This window comes from Hyperolius riggenbachi, chromosome 6 (assembly GCF_040937935.1).
Source record: "Hyperolius riggenbachi isolate aHypRig1 chromosome 6, aHypRig1.pri, whole genome shotgun sequence".
NCBI lineage: Eukaryota > Metazoa > Chordata > Amphibia > Anura > Hyperoliidae > Hyperolius > Hyperolius riggenbachi.
The window spans coordinates 48,338,710-48,350,933 of NC_090651.1; the positions used below are offsets into that span (position 1 = coordinate 48,338,710).

The 12,224-nt window shown below is 43.6% G+C and overlaps 1 protein-coding gene across 6 annotated transcripts in view; it reads left to right on the top strand.

The window, feature by feature from the left end:
- Nucleotides 1-12,224, top strand: part of NEGR1 (neuronal growth regulator 1) — a 748,663-nt gene that overhangs the window by 589,666 nt on the left and 146,773 nt on the right. Inside the window, exon 7 of one of the 6 annotated variants that reach the window (XR_011021944.1) lies at nucleotides 4,560-4,622. The exons of the other annotated variants lie outside the window; for them this stretch is intronic. The gene's annotated coding sequence lies outside the window, so the exon portion shown is untranslated. The remainder of the gene's footprint in view (nucleotides 1-4,559; nucleotides 4,623-12,224) is intronic. 6 annotated transcript variants of the gene reach the window in all.

Genomic DNA, 12,224 nt, shown 5'->3' on the forward strand with positions numbered 1-12,224 from the left:
ACTATAATCTAACCTCTCCATACTCTCAGACTCTAAGACCCCAAGGTGGTGCCCAGGGCCGGATTTACAATAAGGCTTTGTAAGCACGTGCCTACAGGCACCTGGTGATGGAAAGGTGGCTCTCTACCCTCCTCTAGTGCCTCCTTCACTATGTAGAGTCCTGAGCAGAGCGTAAATGAGAGGTTAATCACCCAGCTCTCTGCATTCCACTGACGTGATCTACCACCAGTTGGGGACACCACTAGCTACCTACCGTGTTTCCTCTAAAGTAAGACTTACCCTGAGAATAAAACCTAGCAGGAATTTCAAGAATGCTTGGAATGTAAGACCTCCTCCGAATTTAAGCCCTAGCTAGCAGCCCACTTGACACCAGCAAGTCACCATGAATACAAAGCCTGGATACAGGAGAGCAGCAGTATAATGTGAGTTCTACACAGTCCTGTATATGTGTCAGGCAATTTGTGTTTATGTTGGAGCCAGTCCACCTGATCTGTGGTGATAAGCATCAGCAGCACGTCACCTCTTCCCAGGACACACACACAGCTTATCCTATGTTCTGGGGAGCCTGACAGAGTTCTCTGCCTGCAAGAAAAAGACTTACTCACATGATCAGCAGAATCAATTTCTTGTGAGAGCCAATATCTGCAAACCAGCTCTGTGTATGGTGCACGTGTTTCAGCATGGCATACAGTATGTACATTTTGTATAGGAAAACTACCAGTGTTTGCCCAAAAATAAGTCTTCCTCTGAAAATAAGCCCTAGCACATCTTTTAGAGCAAAAATTAATATAAGACAGTGTCTTATTTTTGGGGAAACACGGTAATACTGAGGGTACTGATGTCTTTTAAAAACTGACCTGTTCCATAGATCAGTTTTTCATCTGTGCAGTGTAAACCGAGCCTTAAAGGGAACCTAAACTGAGAGGGATATGAATGTTTCTTTTAAACAATACCAGTTGCCTGGCAGCCCTGCTGATCTCTTTGGCTGTAGTAGTGGCTGAATCACAGACCTGAAACAAGCATACAGCTAATCCAGTCTGACTTCAGTCGGAGCACCTGATCTGCATGCTTGTTGAGGGGCTGTTGCTAAAAGTATTAGAGACACAGGGTCAGGAGGAGTCAGGCAACTGGTATTATTTTTAAAGGAAAATCCATATCCTTCTCAGTTTAGGTTCCCTTTAAAGAGGAACTGTATTTAAAATAACAAAATAAATAAACTTGCTTATATTTTCACTTATAAATTATGTAGTCAGTATTTGCCTATAGTGAAATTCTTCCTCACCCTGCTTTACATTTTGAAATGTATTAAAGGTAGTCACATCTTTAGTCCTGCCAGGTGATCTGTGCGGAATGTTTGTTTACTGAGAGTTCTATGCACAGAGGGAGACTATGCTTGCTTGGCAGTTGGAAAACGCTGTTATTTCCCACAATGCAACAAGCTTCACAAACAGCAAAAAATTCTGAAGGGACCTTTTATCTGCTCAAGAGTTGGCCCCACCCCTCTCCTCTGCCTTAAAGAGGAACTTCAGCCTAAACAAACATACTGTCATTAAGTTACATTAGTTATGTTAATTAAAATAAATAGGTAATATAATCTCTTACCCACCCTGTTTTAAAAGAACAGGCAAATGTTTGATTTCATGAGGTCAGCCATCTTTTTGGTTGAAAGGAGGTGACAGGGAGCATGAGACACAGTTCCAACTGTTCTGTGTGCTGATCACCCCTCCCAGTTGCTAGGCAATGTGAATAACAACATAGGAAATCCCGTCATGCTTTGCACAGCATCAGGGAAAAAAAGCCCAGGCAGTTTTCTTTGATGGGTGGAGCTTAGCTAAAAATGCAGCTAAAAATGAGGCTTGGGTAAGAAAAACAAAGTTCTGATGCTGTGGAACTGTTAAAGAAGCATCAAGCCTTTTCAGTTCTGCTGAGTAGATTTTTAGTCCGGAGGTTCACTTAAGGTAGCCTGGCCTCTCCATCTTAGGTGGCGCTATCTTCCTGAGTACAAGCTGTTCTCCATTCAGGAAGCACTCTGCTGCACAGGCTGGAGTATGGCTGCAAGCCGAGGCGTAGCTAGTTTTTTCAGTGCCCAGGGACAAAGATACTTCTTTTGCCCCCTCCAGATAGCAAAAAATAGGCGTGGCTGCACATCAGCATGTGGGTGTGGCCATTGGTGGAACTAAATGTACAAATGCTGTTAACATAGCCAGATGTGCCCCCTTTCCCTGTTTAGATAGCCAAACATGCCCCCTTCCCCATTCAGATAGTCAAATGTGCCCCCCCCCCCCCCCCCCCCCCTTTACCAGATGTGTTAATAACAGCAGAAGACTCACCGCCTCCAACGTTCCAGCGATTACATCATCTCTCCTCTCAGCATCCTCTCCTTGGTAACAGTGACGTCTCTTGTCACATGACGCAGCTGTTACCAAGGAGAGTATGCAGGACACACTGCAGAGGAGAGATGATGTGATCGCCGGAACGTCGCAGCTGGTGAGACTTCTGCTGTTTTCTGCACTCCTTTTGTAGAGGGAGGGAGGGAGAGAAGCGAGGGCACTTCTGGCAGACATGTGCATGGGGGCACACACACACGGTAGTTGTACTGAGCATCCTCACAGTGCTGCCCCTGGGGACATATGACCCTTCTTGCCACCCCATAGCTACGCCTCTGACCGCAAGAGCATATTCAACAAGGCTTGGCGAATATTTTCAGAGGGTCCTGGGTCTATAGCCACAAGGTCGAGGAAGTATCTAACTTTTGCAAAAATTTTCACTTCAGGTTTAATTTAAAGGAAATATCAAGCATTATGTGCTGCCCCATGATATACTTACTGGGGGCTTCCTCCAGCTCCTTGAAGCCAACATGTCCCTCGCAGCATCTTCGCTCACAGCCCCGTCCACGCCGTGTGCAGATGCCGACCTCCTCTAGAAAGGACGACCTCGAGGTCGGCCTCTCCACCGACGGGGACCCCGGGCCAGCGGCTGCAATCGGAGATGCAGCATGGGACATAGCGGCTTCAAAGGGCTGGAGGAAGCCCTCGGTAAGTAAATCATAGGGCAGCGTATAATGCTTGTTGTTTCCTTTAAGCATGTAAAAAAATAAATAAATTCACCCATCACTCAAAGTTATAGCTAAATATGTTCTCAAACTTCACCAATAAAAAAATGCCCGTTCCAAAATGAAACTTGATGAAAAATGTACTTTAGAATAGCTGAAAGGAGCTGCGGTTGATGCGGTACAACCGTGATAAGGAAGGTATTCATTTGCTTTCAATAAATACATTTTATTGCACGTTCTTCCTGTTTTTTTATGGGACTTTGTAGAATAAGCAATCTCAACTTTTCTCTGCTCTGCTGTTGAGTGGAGAGAATGCGGGGTGCAATAATTTACTCTAGTTTCTAGAAACTGCCATAATTAGGATTAGTACTTGTGGTCACAAATTACGTGTTAAAATGCTGGTCTGGACTCAAAAAGCTACAAAAGCTGACCGTAAGTGAACAGGGCGTCAAAGTACACAAGTACAGAGTACCCAGTTACAGGATTTTCTGCAGTGGCCTGAAAGGAACCTAAAACCACTTTACAAGAAGTACTACTAAGTACAATTTTAACTTATTAAAAGTAATTACTGGTATGTATGGTCACTTCTCCCTGTGCAAAGCGGGACACCTTTAAAGAGGAGCTGTTAGGTATAAGGTCTCAGAGAAAATAAACACATATATCAGTAGCTAAAGATTGGCTGTACTTACATTACATATGCATTTCACTGTCCACGTTTGGATTTCACAGAATTTGTATATAGTATATGCAGAGATAGATGCTCCTGACAGCTCATGGCAGGCTCCATGTTTTTCTGTCAAATGTGTCGTCATGTCCTGCCTGCTTCCTGATCACAGATAAGCTTGTACTAAATAACACAGTGTGCAGTGAATATTAATGAGCCATGTGGCTAGGAACAATAGCTGACCCCTGCAGTGTACTCTGCCCCGGAGATTTATCAGTGCTAAGCGATTACAAGCTGCTGTAACGTCTCATTAGCAGCCGAGGGGAGAGCCCCAGAATGCTTTGCAGTATGGTATGCGGCTTGCGTCTTCTTAAGAATAACAGACTTGCTGATAAGCACACATCAAAGGTAACTGAGATTTTTATCTTCACTAATTGCTTTTGGGCTTCCTTCTAAACTGTTTAACACAGGAGAATAGAGGTTTAAATTAGCTTCTGCAGCCTGACAGTTACTCTTTAAAGGACACTCTGAACCGCGCATTCGCAGTACTGCCACGCCGGCTGGTGCGATGATGCGTAGCGGTCGGCGTACTGATGTTGAGCGCCCCCATTCAGGTAGAACCGGCCGACCTTCAGCCCAAAATTCCGGTGGTAACGGAGCCACCAGCAGGACCGGGAGAGGAGCCAGGAAGACGCCGGGGGAACTTGCAGCCTACGGTGGGCTGGAGGAAGCCCCAGGTAAGTACCAGTCTAATTTTTTTTTACTGCTCAGGATCCCTTTAAGTTACTGATATTCTACTATCTGGTATATTTGCACCCATTTTTACTTGCGGCTTTTTTACAGGCTAATGTTACGCCCCTGCTGACAGCTGAATCTGCAAAGGGCAAGAAGCAAGCTCCACTACAGGTTCACAAGCACATGTAATTCATGAAAAAAAGGCAGTTTGATCTTTATCTTGCGTCCATATATATCTTATAGTTAACTCACAGCGTACGTATTATTACACCGCCCGGTTTATTGGGCGCAGTGTGAGTGGAATGAAATACTATCTCCCCCTCCAAATTTTACCAACTGAAAGAGACACGTAATTCGGGATCCAGCTATTGCCGGCACCCGAATTACACTGAAAATCCAGCTGTAGTGCTATAAACATTATAACATTATGTCTATAGCGACACCCAAGTCAGCCAAGACAACTTGTCTCAAAATAACCTTTTTGCTATTATAAATACTGTATATACTTGACTATAAGTCTAGAAATGTAGGTCTGACTCTAAATAAAAGTATAGGGGTCGACTTATACTTGAGTCATGAGCAACACTGAGCACACTGAGTAATGTGTGTACTAATAGTGACATTCCCATTTGCAGCACTTTACCCAGTGATGACAGTTCTCTGATAAAGGAAATGCCAAGAAAACAAAGGTCTGAAAGTCCTGGCCACAACAATTAACAAGGAAAGGGGCAGGGGGAAAAGTACTGGGCTGCAGGAAGGGGGGTAAATAATTGCAGCACTTGGGGGCCTGGGGGAGTTATTGGCTGCACTTAAGGGCCAGGAGGGGTTAATGCCTGCAATACAGTATGCAGTTATTAACCCCTCCTGGTCCCCAAGTGCAGCTGTTCGTTCCTGCTGGTCCCCAAGTGCAGCCATTAACTTTGCTGGGTAGACTTATATTTGAGTCAATAAAAATCCAGTTTAAGAGGGTCAAATATTGGAGTCGACTTATATATGAGTTCGACTTATTTTTGATTTGGTTATAATATTGATTTTGGGTTGAGTTGTACTTTAATCCTGAGGTTCAGGGACATCCGTACAGGGGGAGAAGTCCATGCAACTTCATGAGAGGCCAGAGCTGTGGGCTCTTCTCCATCCAACACAGAGGTCCATCAGGTGTTGTGGTGGAGGAATAATGATGGAGGATCATAAAACATAGGGAAAATAGAGGGGGGGGGGGGGTGGGCACTATAATTTGAAGTTCCACTTCTGCTGGGGTTATTCAAGAGAAATTTTAGTTTACTGTGTTTTCTCTCTCTTCACTTTAGGTGTGTTTTCAGTTAGACATCTTAAAGTAGCCAGGCACAATCTAATAATCATAATACTCCATTGACCCATTTAGGTTCTCAATATCTGCTATACAAAAAAATTCCTCATATCTCATATTTTTAAATGAGAAAGTGTTACAGTTTTTGTTATAGTTGAATAACAATGAGCAATGGCAAGCTCTAGCTCCTCTCTAAATAGCTCCAGTGCTTGTCACATGACCACCGCGCTCCCATGATACCCGGCTTCACATACTCAGTAAGGTTACCGTGAGGTGATATTTTGACATTTACACATGCAAATAATCCTTGATGGATGGAGCACTCATTGCCTTGTGTGTTTGTCTTTCATATCAGTCTTGCATACTAATTGGTATTTCAGCTAATCTCCGTTCACGGAATTAGCCTTTAAACTGTGACTTTTATGTATGATATTGAAACGCCGCTCAAGGGAAAAAATGTCCATTTTAAATTACTTCCTCGTTTCCTGATGGGACCACAATGCTAATCATCTGTTAACCATATCTATGCCTAATGCCTCTGAAGCCTTTTTTACGTGGTGATAATGAGGTTCGTGATGACAGTCTTGAATTTATTGTACTATCTATACACTTTGTGGTGCTTTGCAGGTCACTGTGTTCTGTCCAAAGCCATATGGAGGGATTGGTGGTTGCAAAATGTCTGCTGTTCATGAATTCACAGGTAGAGAGCAGTAGAGAGTCAAATAAATTATTTAGGCAACAATACCGTTTTCTGTAGGCATTAATGATACCCTTTTAGTTTAGTTTGTGTCTGCAGTAGTGCTTTTGATAGATTTGAATAAGAGTATGGGTTAACTGAGAGGCATTCTGAGTGGGTTATGTTAGTGATAAGCCACAGGTGATGATTATGCTAGTGTTAAAGAGAAACCATGACTAAGAATTGAACATCCCAATCAGTAGCTGATACCCCCTTTCCCATGAGAAATCTTTTCCTTTTCACAAATGGATCATCCAGGGGGTCTGTATGGCTGATAGTGTGGTGAAACGCCTCCTACAGTGTGATGTCATGACCATGGTCCTGACAGTTTCCTGTCTGTGAACCTCATTGCATTGTGGGAAATAACAGCTGTTTTCAGCTGGGTCCAACTGCCAAAAAAGCAAGCAGAATCTCCTTCCACTGACATCACCTGCCAGCAGTAAAAATGTTACCATGTGGTAAATGTCAGAATGTAAATCAGTGAGAGGAAAGATTTTACAATGGAAAAATGCTGACTAAATCATTTACAGTGGCTTGCAAAAGTATTCGGCCCCCTTGAAGTTTTCCACATGTTGTCACGTTACTGCCACAAACATGAATCAATTTTATTGGCATTCCACGTGAAAGACCAATACAAAGTGGTGTACACGTGAGAACTGGAACGAAAATCATACATTATTCCAAACATTTTTAACAAATAAATAACTGCAAAGTGGGGTGTGAGTAATTATTCAGCCACCCTGAGTCAATACTTTGTAAAACCACCTTTTGCTGCAATTACAGCTGCCAGTCTTTTAGGGTATGTCTCTACCAGCTTTGCACATCTAGAGACTTTTGCAGACTCCAAGAGGTTTACTTCCAAGATTGCCCTGTATTTGGCTCCATCCATCTTCCCATCAACTCTGACCAGCTTCCCTGCTGAAGAGAAGCACCCCCAGAGCATGATACTGCCACCACCATGTTTGACAGTGGGGATGGTGTGTTCAAAGTGATGTGCAGTGTTAGTTTTCCGCCACACATAGCGTTTTGAATTTTGTCCAAAAGGTTCCGTTTTGGTCTCATCTGACCAGAGTACCTTCTTCCACATGTTTGCTGTGTCCCCACATGGCTTGTGGCAAACTGCCATCGGGACTTCTTATTCTTTTCTGTTAACAATGGCTTTCTTCTTGCCACTCTTCCATAAAGGCCAATTTTGTGCAGTGCACGACTAATAGTTGTCATACGGACAGATTCCCCCACCTGAGCTGTAGATCTCTGCAGCTCGTCCAGAGTCACCATGGACCTCTTGACTGCATTTCTGATCAGCGCTCTCCTTGTTCGGCCTGTGAGTTTAGGTGGACGGCCTTGTCTTGGTAGGTTTACAGTTGTGCCATACTCCTTCCATTTCTGAATGATCATTTGAACTGTGCTCCGTGGGATGTTCAACGCTTTGGAAATCTTTTTGTAGCCTAAGCCTGCTTTACATTTCTCAATAACTTTATCTCTGACCTGTCTGGTGTGTTCTTTGGACTTCATGGTGTTGTTGCTTCCAATATTTTCTTAAACAACCTCTGAGGTCATCACAGAGCAGCTGTATTTGTACTGACATTAGATTACACACAGGTGCACTCTATTTAGTCATTAGCACTCATCAGGCAATGTCTATGGGTAACTGTCTGCACTCAGACCAAAGGGGGCTGACTAATAATGCACACCCCACTTTGGAGTTTGTAAAAAATGTTGGGCTCATGTATGATTTTCGTTCCACTACTCATGTGTACACCACTTTCCATTGGTCTTTCATGTGGAATTCCAATAAAATTGATTCATGTTTGTGGCAGTAATGTGACAAAATGTGGAAAACTTCAAGGGGGCCGAATACTTTTGCAAGCCACTGTATACATGATTATTGTAAAAATTAAGCACTTTTTTTGTATACATTATTTTCGCTGGATTTCCTCTTTAAGCTTTGAGAGAGGGTTAGGTTAGCATTAAGCTTTGTATGAGGATTAGGTTTACATTAGGCCATGGTGAGGGTTAGGTTAGGATTTGTTTTTGGATCAGGAATAAGTTAGCACTGGGTTGTGGATGAGGCGTAGGTTAGCATTTGCCTTTGGGTGAAGGCTAGGTTTGCATTAGGCTTTGGGTGAGGGCTAGCTTAGGATTTGTCTTTGGGTAATGATTCGGTTAGCACAAGGCCTTGGGTGAAGATTTGGTTAGGATTTGCCTTTGGGTGAGGATTAGGTTAGCATTAGGCTATGGGTGAGAGTTAGCTTAGCATTTGCCTAGAGGTGGGGATTAGGTTAGCATTGGGCTGTGAGCGAGGGCAAGGTTAGCAATTGTCTTTGGTTAAGGATCAGGTTAGCCGTAAGGCTTTGGGTAAGGGTTAGGTTAGTATTTGCCTTTAGGTGAGGATTAGGATTGCATTAGGCTTTGGGTGAGGGTTAGGTTAGGATTTGGCCTTTGGGTGAGGATTAGGTTAGCACTGGGCTTTGGGTGAGGGTTGGGTTAGCTTTAGTCTTTTGGGAAGGAAAGAAGGAAGGAAGAAGGCAAGGTTAGCATTAATTTTCAGGTAAGAGCAATATTAGTATTTGGTCTAGGGCAAGGGTTAGGTTGACATTAGACTTTTTGGTTAAAGTTAGTTATTTTATTATTAAACTTCATGGTAAATTTAGGTATCTGGTAGACTTTGGGTAAGGATTAGATTACCACTAGAAATTGGCTGTTGGGGTTTGAGGGAGTGTTAGAGTACTTATAGATTTCAGTATTAGGTTACCTTTAGGCTTTGAGTAAGAGTTATGCTCGAATTAGCAACCGGCTTTTAATGGGAAGTTTATTGATTAGGCTAGCATTAGGCTTTGGATGAGAGTTATGTTGGTAACTGGCTAGGTGAGGGTTAGGTTGGTTAGCTGGTCGGTTACGCATGGTGGAAGTATTAGGTTAGAGTGAAGTTTTAAGTTTACTTGGAGGTTTGTCTGTAGTAACTATTCAAAATGTGTAGTTGTTCATTCATTGCCAGCACCAGATCCATAGTTCCATAAACTCCAAAAATCAGCCACCTGTCCCCAGAGGATTATGTATCCTGGAGAAGGTGGAAGCCACCCTTAGGTTCTAGGACATCAGTGGCAAAATTTGAAGCAAACCCTTGCAGCTCTCCTTGTCAGCATATGGTTTCAGGTGATAGTTTGTGTGTGGTCGCTTGGCTCTCTGTTGAACAGCATGCGTGGTCCTGTGGAGAGGAAAGGGGTGGAAGAGCAGTAGGCATCTTGGCCAAATAGATCCGTCACAGCTGATTAATGAGTCATTAGCAGATGTTGGGGTACATCTGTACAGAGAGTAGACTCTTACCCAATATATGCTTAGGTCATCATTGTCTCTAGAACCAAAAGTCTACTGCATATATGTATCTTTAGCAGGAACTCTAGTTCATCTTGTGGTGGGGTTGGTCTGTAATGTTTGCTGGAATTATGTAGAGGACACAACAAAGATTTCAATCGGTAACTCACAGGACAACAATAATATTTTCAGCTGAAGAGCTCCTAGATTGTAGGATCTACTATGCTCTATCTATCCACGTTGGCTTTCTTTGGCAAGTACTGCTAGAGAGATGAGCTGATTTGTGAAACAAAATTACTGGTAATCTGCTAGATTGAAAAGCAAACACACCTACATAATACGTTACTGACAACTTTAATCACAGGCATCTAACCTGGGCATTGAAACAACCATTTGTGGTCTCTGTGAGTCTTCTTAGCCTTCTCTTTAACAGAAGCAACAAGTAGCTAGGCCCAGTCAACTATCAGACCTATTGCATGGCCCCTTATGGCTTTTGAGTAGATTCCTCTTCTTCGTAGCCAGGGCGGGCGTTTCCATAGAGGTAAAGGGGGCAATTGTCCCAGAGCCTGTGAGGGACCCCCAAGGTGCCCTTCTCACCTCCAGCTATGGTGACCCATGAGAGCGGGGATGCTTTGTGTACACTCCGTATAGGAAAAGGAGGTAGGGAATAAAGGGAACCCCAAAAAGGCTTTTTAAGGGACATGTGACAGACACATAATGCTATTGTGTGATGGGGGGGTTGTATCAGTCCTGGCAGATGGCGCAGAGGCCCTGGGGGGCAGGAGGTTTGGCTGCAAGGGGGCTGTGGGGGGGGAGGGGGCCCAAGTTACTTTTGCCCCAGGGCCCCATTGTAACTAGAACCGGCCCTGTTCATAGCAAGTGACTGTGGTGCCTCCTACAAAGGCATTTTGTGAAGCTATTCAACTCATATCAGTTATTGGAAGTTAATAACGTCTGTTTCTAACACAAGAAAAAAATTAGCAAATCAATGTTCCAATATCGTAACTACGACCCTCGCTAAGGGCTTCTCATCTTATTCTCAAAAAAACCACCTTGGGCTTTAATATTTTTTGCAATGACATATGCTAAGGCACTACTTACAATTCTCTACAAATCAATTATTAATTGAGAGGGCTTAATGTAGCAACATAAAATTCCTGCATGCATTGCTTCTTGTTTGAGGGTAATTTATCTCTTACTGTGCTTAAGTGGCATGTTCAGTTTTTGGCATGGCCAACAATGATGCCTGCTCTTTGTTTGAAGAACTCTGCTCTGCAAATCATGGAGAAGGTTAACGTTTTCTTCTTGTAATGACAGGTATATAGAGGCTGCCATATGTATTTCCTTTTTTGTTAAAGTACACCTGAATTGAAGGAGATGTGGTGGCTGCCATATTTATTTCCTTTTAAGAAATACCAGTTTGCCTGGCTGATCTTTCATGCATCAGTAGTGTCTGAATCACACACAAGAAACAAGCATGCAGCTAATCCAGTCAGACTTCAGTCAGAAACACCTGATCTGCATGGTTGTTCAGAGTATATGGCTAAACATATTAGAGGCAGAGACTCAGCAGGGCTGCCTGGCAACTGGTATTGTTTAAAAGGAATTAAATCTGGCAGCCTCCCTATCACTCTCAGTTCAGGAGTACTTTAGATACACACTGAATCTGTAGCGATATGCATGATGCACGTCCCAACTGATTTCAAAATTAGTGTCTTCCAGTAACAGTACCTCCCTCAAATTCGCAATAATGCCTCTTTTAAGAGAATCTGTTACAAACAAAACCCCAGCCCCTGGGGAGTACTTAACTTGGGAGGGGGACCCAGAACCCACCAGGGTAACTTCTTTTTCAAGCATTCAGAGACCTTTAGTATTGGGTAAGCAGTTCTTATCTTGATTTTCATGACTATTCCAATGTTTTAAACATTTATATACAGTATAGGTGCCTCTCAATCCCCCATATTACATGTCACCCTCCTGTGTAGGGCAGAGACAGCGGTCTCTATTCTTATAGAGGGAGAAGCTGCACATGCACTGAAGGTGCTGTTTGGCACTCCTGGTTTCTGGGTACCTTTTTAGCTTAATTTCTACTTCAACATTTTTGACATACTACACCAGGGCTGGGCAAACTTTGCGCGGCCCAGGTCGCATGCTGCGGGCTTCATTCCTAACATTCCTTTCCTCCTCCTCCCTCCCTGCAGAGTGGTAAGCCTAAGGAAACCAAGGGTTCACACTCACCTACTCGCCGCTTCCTGCGTCGGGTCTCCATGGCCACAGGGCGTCACATGACACGCATCACATGACACACCATCAGGTTGTCCTGAGGGCATCTCATGTGACACCCTGTGGTTATAGAGAACTGACACCGAAGCAGAAAGTTGTTGATTGTTAACCCTTCGCAACTCTGCGGGGAGTG